General features: G+C 36.1%; 1 pseudogene; it reads left to right on the forward strand.

Moving 5' to 3' along the window:
• Positions 1 to 1,858: 1,858 nt before the first annotated feature.
• LOC129376625 (type-2 ice-structuring protein-like) lies at positions 1,859 to 11,254 on the forward strand (annotated as a pseudogene).
• Positions 11,255 to 12,698: the final 1,444 nt, after the last annotated feature.

Below are 12,698 nucleotides of genomic sequence, written 5' to 3' on the forward strand. Positions count from 1 at the left end.
TCAGCTGTGCTGTGTTTCCTGTGAGCTCTGAGAAAACAGAACGTTAGCTTTGGTTCCTCTAGGCAGTGGCCTCAGTCTGCATTCCTCCAGGACCCGAGTCCTGCAAGTTTCAGATGTGTCCCTTGACCTAAAGACTTTAATTTAACTGTCTCACTGGCATGCAGTGAGGCTCTGCAGAGCTCTGTTGATGAGCTGCTATTGGAGCCAGGTGTGCTTAAGTATCTAAAAGTTGCAGGACACCAGGAAGACTTCCTGCCCCAACAATCAGGAATCAAAGGAAGGATTGGTGACCAGGACTGGTTGGTCAGGAGGTTCTTCTGTCATGGGGAAAAACACAAAAAGTGAATTTAATTGTTCAAAGAAACATAAATATCAAGACAATTTAGTTTAAATTGCTTTATTAAATTCGAACAAAGAAAATGTTTATTTGTTTAATTTATTTTGAGTGCGACACACTGAGTGCCTGCACCTTCGCCATGTTACTCTGGAGACAGAGTAGTCAGGTTGTTCATTAATACCTGCAGCTGATTATTGATACCTGAGTTTCCAAAGAATCTCAGGAAATGTTAACGCGAACAGGGTTATTCTACGGTCGCATGGAAGGAAAATCTTTGCACTTTTTATATTTAGGTCAATGAAAGAAAACGAGAAAACACAGGAAATGAGTAAAATAATAAACTACAGATCATATGGATTTGTTCTGGCATAAAACTGGTCTTTAGATTCGGTTTAAATATTCAGAAATAAAATGATCAATGTAAAAAGAAAAAGGATGAAATATAAATGTGTATTATGCCATGTTTGAAGATTTTCAAGTGTTTCCTGAACTGCATATGCAGGTTGTGCTTTAATCTGTTGCTGTGGGCTGTAAATGTTTATGACTCCAGATATGTTTTCAGGTCAATGTCATTAACCCTCGGGCGTTCCTAATTTTCTATTTATGCCCCTTCTTCTATACTTCATTTGTTTTCATTATGTCTCAGTGTTTTTTGTTGTGCTGAGGAGCTTGGTGTGAGGGGTTGGCAGCAGATTGAGAAGGCAGGTGCAGGTCAAATGCAAGTTCAATTTGTGCATCAATCCAGCTTCTTTAATGTGTGTGTGTGGGGGGCGGAGGCAGGTGTGTGTGTATGTGTGCGTATGTATTGGAGAGAGTTTGTGTGTGGCTTTGAACTCTTTTTCTGGAGTTCAAATGTTGTCAGAGCAGTCAGGTTGTTCATTAATACCTGCAGCTGATTATTGATACCTGAGTTTCAGAGAATCTCAGTAAATGTTAACATGAACAGGGTTATTCTGCGGTTCCATGGATGGAAAATATTTATACTTATTATGTTTAGGTCCATGAAAGAAAATGAGGAAAAGTTAGGAAATGAATAAAATAATAAACTATAGCTCACATTGATGGTTTCTGGAATAAAGCTGGTCTTTAGATTCGGTTTAAATATTCATGCAAATCCAGATATAAAGCAATGTTTTTAAAAAAAGATTCCTCAGAATAAATTAATATCAGAATGATCAATGTAAAAAGAAAATTGATGAAATATAAATGTGTAGTATGTCATCTATGAAGGTTTTCATGAGTTTCCTCATCTTATATCTGCATATGCAGGTTGTGCTTTAATATGTTGCTGTGGGCTGTAAATGTTTATGACTGCAGAGACGTTTTCAGGTCAAGGTCATGAACTAAGAAGCTCTGAGGATAAAACCTGTTTGTTTATCATTCAGGTTTATCATTTCACTGGAGGTCATGCTGAACGGTTGAATTTTAATGGTGACATGTATATGATCTACAGAAAAACAATCTGCAGAACATTTACACTTTTTGTTTTTCTTACTAAAAACTTGTAAAACGTTAAAAAGGTTCCCATCCAACAGCAGGAAAAGTGTATGTCTGATATTGACAGGTAGGTTTTAAAAACATTGAGACATTTTAATATTGCTAAGATGTGTCTGTTATTACTTATCACATGTTTGCGCAAAGATTCTGCACATAAAACTGCAGAAAAATCAGACAAATTCAATCTTTAGAAACTGGGGAATGAAAAATGTTCAAGTGAAATCTGTTAGAGGTATTTTTTGTATGAAGCTTATGGCTTCATTCAATACATAACATTTAACTTAAGTCTTTAAAATGTAGTTTAAACTTTGCAGCTTTACATAATGAATTAATTGACACAATTATAATTCAGTTTGGTGTGATTTAATAATAAATAAGGAGGTGAAAACAGATGCACTGATTTTGACCACAAACAATGAGAGAAAAAAAGAAAGAACAAAACAAAGAAAGAAAGAAAGAAAGGAAGGAAGGAAGGAAGGAAGGAAGGAAGAAAGAAAGAAAGAAAGAAGAGGTTGCTGTCATCCGTTTTATAACCACTATGTGTCACTGTTGGATTTTCTTTCAGAGGTTTGGAACATTTTTCTAATCTGCAGAATAATGGGACAGGATGTAGATGAAGTCTAATAAAAAGTTCTCACAATCTCAGAGAAATTTCTGCAATGTTTTAGTAATATCAATCTAATTAAATGAAATATAATTTCATCAATCACTATTAAGTTAAGGATGAACTCATAAAGACTGAATTGATCACATAGTGAACATATTGAATGGAATGAGAGGAAGATATCTTTAAAACAGAATAACAACAATCACTGGGAAATTAATTAGTAACTTGTATGTTATCTTAAAGAATTAATGCTTACACTAATACTAATCACATTGTAAGACTATGCCTACCTTGAGTTTATTTAAAACCTTCTTTGAATTAGTCTTTTCTTAATTTTTAACTTCTACTCGTTTACTATGTTTAAAATTTACTTTCTCTATTTTTACTCTGCTTGATCTTTTACTAAAATTTTTATTATTATTATTATTATTATTATTATTATTATTATTATTATTATTATTATTATTATTTATTATTTTGTGACTATCTTCTTGCTGAATGTTGTTTTTTACTTTCTTGTACAAGCACTTTGAATAGTCTTTGGCTGAAAGGAGATGAATAAATAAAGTTGTCTTGCTTTGCCCAAATGGTTGCAGAACCTCAGTTGCCTCCTTGGCCTTTACCTCGACTTCAGATGGAAGCACAGGAGAGGAAGCTAGTACATAAAGCAGAGTTGATTTCAAATTTCGAGTCCATAAATTGGGAACTGATGCTGAGTAAGTGGTCAAATTGAAACAGCATGACTTGGAAGATTTGCGACTTTCACTAAGCAAGTCACCGCTTGGTGAATCTGTTCATTCAATTCTTTTTTCCAATGTCAGTTATGAGGTGTCAAGTTTCCTAGATAATGGTTGTACTATATATATCAGTCATTCAATATATATGGTTGCAGGCTTTAAAACTGTTCCTATTGTTTTATCTTAAATATTCAGATATACAACATTTATGCTGCAAAAACTTTCCAGTTGCAATGAAAGTTAAGAACATTTAAAGTTTATATTTGCACTGAAAGGTAAAAATTCTTCCAGACCTTTGCAGCTTCATTGTGAAATATCACACAAAAAATGAACATAAACTGGAGATTTGGTTCAATTATATGTTTAAAAGGCTAATTATACCAATATATCCCATACTTTTTAATTGTTTATAAGACTGTTGAAAAAATGCAGGGTTTTCAATTAGTATTAATGCACTACATTAATGCACTACATGTTGCGTTTGCAAATCAAACCATAAAATAAATTGTATTGGCACATATAAGCTTGGAAAAAATACAAATTCGGGTTTGAGGCCCAGCTGGTTCATTCATATGGATCCATGCAACTTCCCAAGTTATTAAAATGCATGAATAGCTTCTGAAAGAATGACCCATGCCCAGTTTTTAGAAAAATTTCATTTACTTATGAGTTTATTTGAAAGGCTATGTTTTTATATTATTATTCTGTGTGTTGTTTGCTTGACTCCTTTCTTTTGTGGTACAATATTAACTGTTTTTTCAGAAGTTTGCTTGGGGGTTGGAAATGTTTATACATCCTTGTGATACCAGCTGCTTTGATCATTAGCTGTCTGTGTTAACAGCTACCTGTTGTTATTTTTATTATTATTATTGTTGTTGTTGTTGTTGTTATTATTATAATAATACACAGGTAATAACAACAGGTAGCTGTGTTAACAGCTACCTGTTGTTATTATTATTATTATTATTATTATTATTATTATATTATTATTATTATTATTATTATTGTTGTTGCTGTTGTTGTTGTGTTGTTATTATTATAATAATACACAGGTAATAACACAGGTACCTGTGTTAACAGCTACCTGTTGTTATTATTATTATTATTATTATTATTATTATTATTATTATTATTGTTGTTGTTGCTGTTGTTGTTGTTGTTGTTATTATTATAATAATACACAGGTAATAACACAGGTAGCTGTGCCAACAGCTACCTGCTAACACAGGTATAACGGTCAGCCTTGTGTCCAGGTAAGGGCATGTTCACAGAAGGTCCCAAAACACCTTGTGGTTAAGGTTATTGATCAATTGTTTGTGGACTGTGTGAAAAAGCCCAACCTTTTTTCTTGTAAACATAATAAAAGGCAGTTGAGAGCCGGTGGAGGAGACACAACACGGTGTTGACGGTGGTAGAAAAGTAATTTGTGTCTTTGGTTGATTCTTTGCAGGTGGGAACCAAAATAGACCCAACACCAGTTTCTTGATAATCAAAACTTAAAAGTCATTTAACAAAATTACTTTTTCTTTTCAGATTAACACCTGGAGTTTCCATTAACATTCAAACTACTCATTCCATTACTTTGGATATAGTAGTCCACCAATAAATATCAATTTTAAGTTGAAGCACAATGCATTTGTTGGAGCTCTGCAGCATTTTCTGCTTTTAATTTCTATAATTTGCAAAAGTAAAAATAGAATTTTGAATATTATTACAGGCATTTCCCCAAACATCTGCACTATGTATCAGAAAAGGAACAATTAGTGAATTGTATAATATCCACTATGCCTGAGCATTCAGTGAGTCTTTCACTGCATATAATAACAAAACTTTCTTCAACCTGATCAAATCAATCAACCCATCTACAGAGTCTAAAAATTATGTAATTTGTTTTTTCAACACATTGACGCACATCATATGGTCATTATAAATGGTCAAACTATAAATATTTTATTGTTCTCCTGATATTATTAGATCAAGTTCTTGTGCTATTTTTTTACATTTTATTGCAAGAAAAAACTAATTGATGACTTTCTGCTGTTCTTGTTTCGCTTCCTGATTGTTTTCTGATAAAAATCAAATTACACTCCATTTCTTTGTCTTAGCTAACACCAGATATACTTTATTTTCTCTGGGAGTGACATAAACAGATCATTAAATAGATATAGATGTTGACATTGACACAGTTGAGCATAAAATTTAGAATTATGGAAGACCTGGTTGTTTTTCAATTAATTGCATTTAACCAAGAGGTTTGATTCTAAAAATGTTTCCATTTGGCCCAATTTGTGTTTTAAAACTGGCTTATTTTAATTTTTACATATAAAAAAATACAGACACACAAATATTGCTGCTGGCATCTTATTTATTATCAGAGATGAATTGATTACAGGTAGCAAACTCTCACCAATGATTTAATCAACTGGATTATATTTATTAGTAATCAAGTGAACTTTTGACTCATGTTTGAAGCTAAAAGTTGATGGTTGATTATAAGTCTAATATATACAATATAAAATAAACAAACACATAATAATAATATATACAACTAAAATTAACTAAACTAAAGGCACTCAACCACACCAAAGAAAAAGCAGCAGGTCCAATTATTGTAAAGTGCAGATGATGTGACAGTGCAAGTGCAATGGCTGTGTGTGGGGTGGGGAGTATGTGAGGTTATGATATGTGTGGGAGGAGGTGGCGGGGGGCAGCAGGGGGCGGCAGGGAGTAATGGCTCTGACGGCTGTGGGGAAGAAACTGTTTCTCAGTCTGTTTGTTGTCATCCGTATATTCCTGAACCGCTTGCCTGATGGCAGCGGCACAAACAGACTGTGGCCCGGGTGGCTGGAATCCATGGCTATGGATCCAGCTCTCTTCTTGACCCGGCCTATGTAAATAGAGTCCAGATCCGGGAGGGGGCATCCCACAATGCCTTGTGCTGTTTCCTCTCCAGTGCTGTGCAGCTACCATACCACACAGTCACGTTGAGGCAGAGGACGCTCTCGATCGTCGCCCTGTAAAAGTTCACGAGCAGCCGTGAGGAAAGTCCAGCCCGTCTCAGTTTCCTGAGGAATAAGAGCCTTTGAGGAAATTTCCCTTTTAAGTTATAATACTCCTCAGATATTAATTTCTATCTGCCTGTTGGTTCTCCATCATCCAGGACATGACGAAACTAAAAAAGGCTTTAAAATAAAGCAACTTAAGTTATAATTTAAATATCCCATGGCTTGCATTGGGAGCCATTACAATATGTTTATGAGGAATTTTATTAAGAGCAGTTGCTGATTAGCTGCTTTTCTTTTTATTTCGAACTTTAACTTTTTGTAGCAGAGATTAGATCAGTGAGACTGAACAAAACTCGTATCCAAACAACATTTGAATTTAATTTTACTTCTCAACAGGAATCTTACTGAGAAAAACATGTTTGATTTGCATTTCTAGTTATTTTTGCTCCTGCAGCTTGAACGGGGTTTAAAAACTTTTTAAACATTTTCTATTACATTTCACTGTAACTCTGATGACCCCCAAAAAATTGGTCTTAGGAGATTTTTCCTATTTTTGATCCCCAATAATGAGATGGGATTTTCACCCTTGGTTGAATGTTGTGCATTTTTGATTCAGTAAGGAGCCACACCTTTACACTGCGGGTTCAAACATCGGCCCACTCAATCTGACTGCGCCACATGTCAGTGTGCTGCAACATCTGGGCCTCAAGCAAGAACACAAATTCATTGATCTCAAGTCGCAGCTTCCTTCTGTCGTGAGTTAGCAGAAACATTGCATTCGAACCATCAACCTGTGATTGTGGTCATTCAGAATTGACTCTAGTTTTCAGTAAGATAAATAAAATCAAGGGCATAGATTTAACAAACCGACACAATTAAATGCTTTTTACGAAACCTTGATGTTTATAGTGTGAGATTAAGTCACTTCTCTGCTGTTCTGTATTCAAACAGGCTGAAGACTCCAAAGCTACCAGACACACAAAGTTAGAGAAACAATAGAAATTGGTGACATTTATTAAATGTCCTTCACCAGACATTTGTTTAAAATTCTGTCTGTGTTTTATTTTTATTTTCAGTGAGTGAGAATTGAGAGAAGGAGGAAAATGTTCAGCTGAAGTTTGATGTTGATGAACCAAAATCCAAACGCCCGCCACCTCGACGCCATGTTGAGTTACGCTGCAAACTTCTTATCCTTCTTTAACTTCTTGACAAGTTTTCAAAATTGTTTTCATTTCACAGTTGAGTCTAAAATCTGAACTTGTGAGGTTTATTTGACTTGCAGATTAGAAGTTAGGAGTTTCACATGATACAGAGACAGATTTCATTGTTGTGCCAACAGGCACTGCAGATGTTGACTTAACTCAACAGACCTTATCAGATTTATTTGCAGACATGAATCTGAGCACACATCAGACTCTAACAAAGCAAATGATTAATCTCCAGAAGCAGCAATAAATGGGGAATATCCTGTATTTGTATCAGACTTTCTCAAATCCAGAGAAAACTAAAGCACTTCACACTACATTCACTCACCTGGTTTTCTTTTGCAAAGCCCTTTGAACTGCCTTGCTTCTGAAATGTGCTGTACAAATAAACTTGACTCCAGTACCTGGACTGTGAGGTGAGGAGTGAGATGTGTGTTAAATGTCTGAGTTTCCCCCAGCAGGGGGCAGTGCTGCCACATTACTGCAGCCAGCAAGCACTCAACGCTTTTATAGTTTTTTATATTCTGGTTGCATCCTTTTGTGTTTTAGTTGGATTTTGGTTTGTAAAGCACTTTGTGCTGCACTATTGTAAATTGTTTTCTATTTCAAGCTGCATTTTAAAGGGGTAGGAATATGTGTGCTCTGTTTTATAATAATAATAATAATAATAATAATAATAATAATAATTAAATACCTATGTTACCTTCAGGTATCAAAATACTATATATCAAATATGACAAACAAAATCTTACTTCTTTGAAATTGTCCTTTTGAATTTAATTCAGATTAACTTGTTATTTGCTGGAGTTACAAGTAACTCTTTGTTTTAGTCCTTTTAATTTTGAGTGTTTGTAAAACCTTGTTTTTCCCTGATGCAGTAGAGTCTCTGGGTGGGCAGCTCCAGGCCTCGAGGGCCGGTGTCCTGTCACTTTAAGATGCGTTTCTACTTCAACACACCTGGCGGTTGGAGTTGGTGCTGGAGATGATGGAGAGGCTGGAGCTGAGATGGTGGAGTCCTCTAGTCATAAAGAAAGTTTCAGCTGCTTTGTTTGCTCCTTCAGATGAAACAACATAGATATGAAATTATGTTAGAGGAACAAAACACAAGTAGCATTTCAGTTGAAGATTAGAGGAGCAAAGCACCAGCAGCTTAGTGTTTGGTTGTAAGATCTGTGGACATTGGGACAACAGAGCTGTGGGGTTGGTGGTCCTGTTCTGGGCCAAGTTCCAGTCCAGGCCTGGAAAAAACATTTCACAAATAAAAAGAGGATCTCACAAAAGAGAAGTTTGTTTCACAACCGTACTTCCACTAGCTTATTGAGTCATTCCTTTGCTCATTAAATATTTTAGCAAATCGATTGCACAATGCATGTGAAACATTTTGTACTGTTCATTGTCTCCTCCCTTGGGTCAAATGAAACATTTCCATTTAAGGATGTGAACTCAGGTCAAAACTCATTAGATAAAAGAAGAGAATGAAAGAGAGAGAGAAGAGAGAGAGAGAGAGAGATGCTTCCAGGCTTAAAACATGCTTCCTTTATGATTTATCCAAAACAGGAAGGAAGCAGGACTGGAATTTGCCACAATGCATATTGACGAGCCACAAAACTTCTGGGAAAATGTTCTTTTGTCAAATGAAACAAAACTTTATGACCACAAACTCAAAATGAAGAGTGAAAACTCTGTCCCACTGAGAAACATGGAGGAGTCTTGGCTATGTTCTGGGCTGCTTTGCTGCATCTTTAATCTGTTCAGGATACAATAAAATCTCAAGACCATAAAAGGCCTTAGGGACAGAATGTTCTTCCTGGTGTCAGAAAGCTTGACCTCCGTCACAATCAAAGGCCTTCCAGCAGGATAATGACCTGAAACATGCAGCCAAGAACACGCAAAAGCAAAAAAACGGATTTTTTTGCAAATGCTACTGAACATCTGAGGACAAACCGAAAAACAAACTTCAAACCTGAAAGCAGTTTGGCCTGAATACTTGTGGACAGTTACTCTGTCAGTGTTTCATAACCTGGGGTTGCCAACAACTGTGTGCATGTGCATGAATAACAATAACAGACTTTAAAAAAACAGGAATGTTTTCACTCTGTAACTTAGAACAAATTTAATTTACTCTCTGAGGAAGAAACAAAAACTTCATGTTCCATAAGTGATTGTTGATCAGAGTATGCAATTTGCATACGGTCACCCCTTCTTTAATGTTTCAGTTTCCTCCTTTAAGATGTGATGTTAAGATAAATGTGTCTATAAAAGCCGACTTACCGTTTTTGTATCTGACCTGAAACTTCCTGATTCAGAGCTCAGAGTGAGAGGCTGATTCTTTTCTGCAAGCCCTTTTTGCTTAACCTCGTCCTGTTTTTCTGGTTCTTGGTTGTACTTTGATTTTGTATGTTTCTTTTTTCAGGAGGTGATAATTATCTCCCAGTGACCTGCAGCCATGAAGATCCTGCCTCTGCCTCTGCTTCTCTGTGGCTTGATGCTTCTGAGCAGCGTTAATGGTGAGTATTCTGTCAGTAAGTGTGAGAAGCAAGAATCCTTTGAGTTGTGCAACTAAAATTATTTGACTGAAGAAAATCAATGTCATTTTTAACATTAAAAATTTCCATCATTTAAAGTTCCTGAGACTCTATATTTCTATATTATTGGTTCACTTTCTTTTCAGGATTTTCTTACACCGAGTCAAAAGTACTATAGTACTGCAGTGTGAAAATTAGAACTTTTATGCCATATTAGTGAAGATTAGTTTGATATTTTTCAGGCAGTATTCACTATGAGATAAATGGTGTCATAGATAATGTTTTTTATATTTTTCCCACAAAGAGATCAATGGACATAGAAACTTACTGCCCTCATGGTTGGCGTCTGATCCATGGACGCTGTTTCAAGTATGTCCCGAGACGTATGACTTGGATCAAAGCTGAGGTACGACTGGACTATGACTCATGTTTATATTCTTTAATGTTGCGTCTTCCTAAATAAAAAGCAGATAATTATATTCACAATTGTTTACTCTTCTTTCTTCCGATTGATTGGCAGAGAAATTGCATTTCCATGGGAGGAAACCTTGCATCTGTGCAGAGTTCTGATGAATACCATGGATTCAGGGGCTCATTTTGCAGGTCACACATGAGATGAGAGAAGCGTGGATCGGCGGCACTGATGCAGCTGAGGTTAGCATTACCCAGTATTACTCTATTCATCAAAACCTCCTCAACACAGACTCTAAGAGGTTTTCTCTTGATGCGTCTTGCAGGAAAATCATTGGCATTGGTCTGATGGGACGCTGATGACGTTTACATACTGGTGTCCGGAGAACCCAACAATGCTGCTTATCGCCAGGACTGCATGCAAATGAATGACGCAGGTAAAACTGTTCTTTCTTTTAAGCACGATAAAGTCACTTCTTATAGATTTCTGATCACATGCAAAAACATAAAATAAATAAAGATATATTTTATTTTTAGTGGTGGAAAGTTTTTTCAGTTTGAATGCCCCTGTTACTTTTGAAAAGCTTCAGGCTTTTTTTGGTCTAAAACTGTTTTCTGTCTTTTTCTCTTACAGGAGAAAAGTGCTGGGACGATTACAGATGTACGGTCCGCCTACCCTCTGTCTGCGTTTTGAAGAAATGAAGCAGGGCTGAGCTGAAGACATGAAGAATCTTCCTCATTTCACGTCTTTTATTTTCCATCTATGCTGCTTGACGGATGACGCGACGCAGCACATCGACAGAGGAACTCTGTCTTGCTTCTCATGCGATCAGAACAAATGTACTGTAAAGTAACTGCTTCATGTACTTTCTTGCTGATTAAACTTTCATTCTTGTTCTTTGCAAAATTAAATGGCAGGCATTAAAATATGCTGGTCTGGATGTGTTTGTGTTTGGTGTGTAAAATGTTTTATTAGTTTCAGCTGGCTGGGTTCTCAGCTGCAGCTCAATCAAGTTAACTTTATTTTATTGTACATTTTAGCAACAAAGCAGATCAAAGTGCTTTACATTATGAAACCATAACACAATGAGAAAACACTGTAAAGGTTTGAGGCACATTTAGTTGTTTCTACTAACTTCTAGACTATACATCAAATAAATCTTGCAAATTGACATTTTGAATTGAAATGTGTGTTTGTAAAAAACAAAAAAAAGACTCATTAAAATGTCATTGTGAGGCTAATGCAATCAATCTGAAAGTTGAGTTTAAACCTTTACACAAAACATGGACCAGTTCTGTAGCAGTGAAGGATCTGGGATGGACTAAACCAAAAACTTTTGTTTGAATTATTTAGTTTTACTCCTTTAGGTTTCACAAGAAAAGAAAAAGAAAATTTTAAGGATGGATAAAATTGGTTTGGCTGTTAAATACTAATTTTATTTGAAAAAGGGCAAAAATAACTTGTTGCTTTGAGGAGATTACTGACCACTGAACTGCCCGTACAGGTGCGCCCTCTACTGGTGCAGCAAAATATTTTTTGCAATTCAGATCATAGATTCTGTTCTTCAGTGCATTGGATAAAAATGTTGAATGTAGCAGTTATAGGAACAATAAACTGGGATTTGGGAGGGACTGTGGCCAGTCAGAAACACAGAATGCAGAATAGTTTTTTTATTTTTTTTACTTGTTCAAACAATAAATTCTTCCGTCTTGTATGAAACTAAAATCCAGTTTCTCTCCTGATTATTAAGCCTGCAGTATGTAATTTCTGAAATTTTTCTATATTTTTAAAAAAATATCACCGTGTTGTGAGATTTTCATATGAGACAGATAATCTGTAAAGACATTGAACTCCCCCACGACCTCCAGTGTTACTACCGTTGTCTGCAAAAAGCACCAAAAACAACCAATCAGAGCCAGGAGGCGGGTCTTAGCGCTGTCAATCAACCTCCTTTACACTGATCTGAATGAAAATGGTGGAAAAATAACTTCCTACAGAGGAAAACCATTCTACTATCATCGATGTTCAGGCTAACTTAGTAAATGGTCAAAGTTGAAAAGGTCAACTATAATATTAATATATTGTTTCCTAGAAGAGTGTAACGATAAAGCAAACTCAGCCAGAACCCAAAACGCAGCCAACACAGAAGTGAGTTTCACCAGATGTTTTAATGACAAAATAATAGTATAGACGGGGCTGAACGGGTGGGATGAGACGAGCGGATAAGGGAGGAGGAATCCACAGGGGACAGGGATCCAGCCAGGGGTGGGACCAAGTAGGAAGAAAGGACTACAGAAAGTCTTGGGGGCTCAGGGAACAAACGGACGACAGGGCCAACCCGAGACAGAGTAGTGAGACGATCTGGGGTCATGC

Source organism: Poeciliopsis prolifica, unplaced genomic scaffold (assembly GCF_027474105.1).
Source record: "Poeciliopsis prolifica strain line A6 unplaced genomic scaffold, Auburn_PproV2 SCAFFOLD044, whole genome shotgun sequence".
NCBI lineage: Eukaryota > Metazoa > Chordata > Actinopteri > Cyprinodontiformes > Poeciliidae > Poeciliopsis > Poeciliopsis prolifica.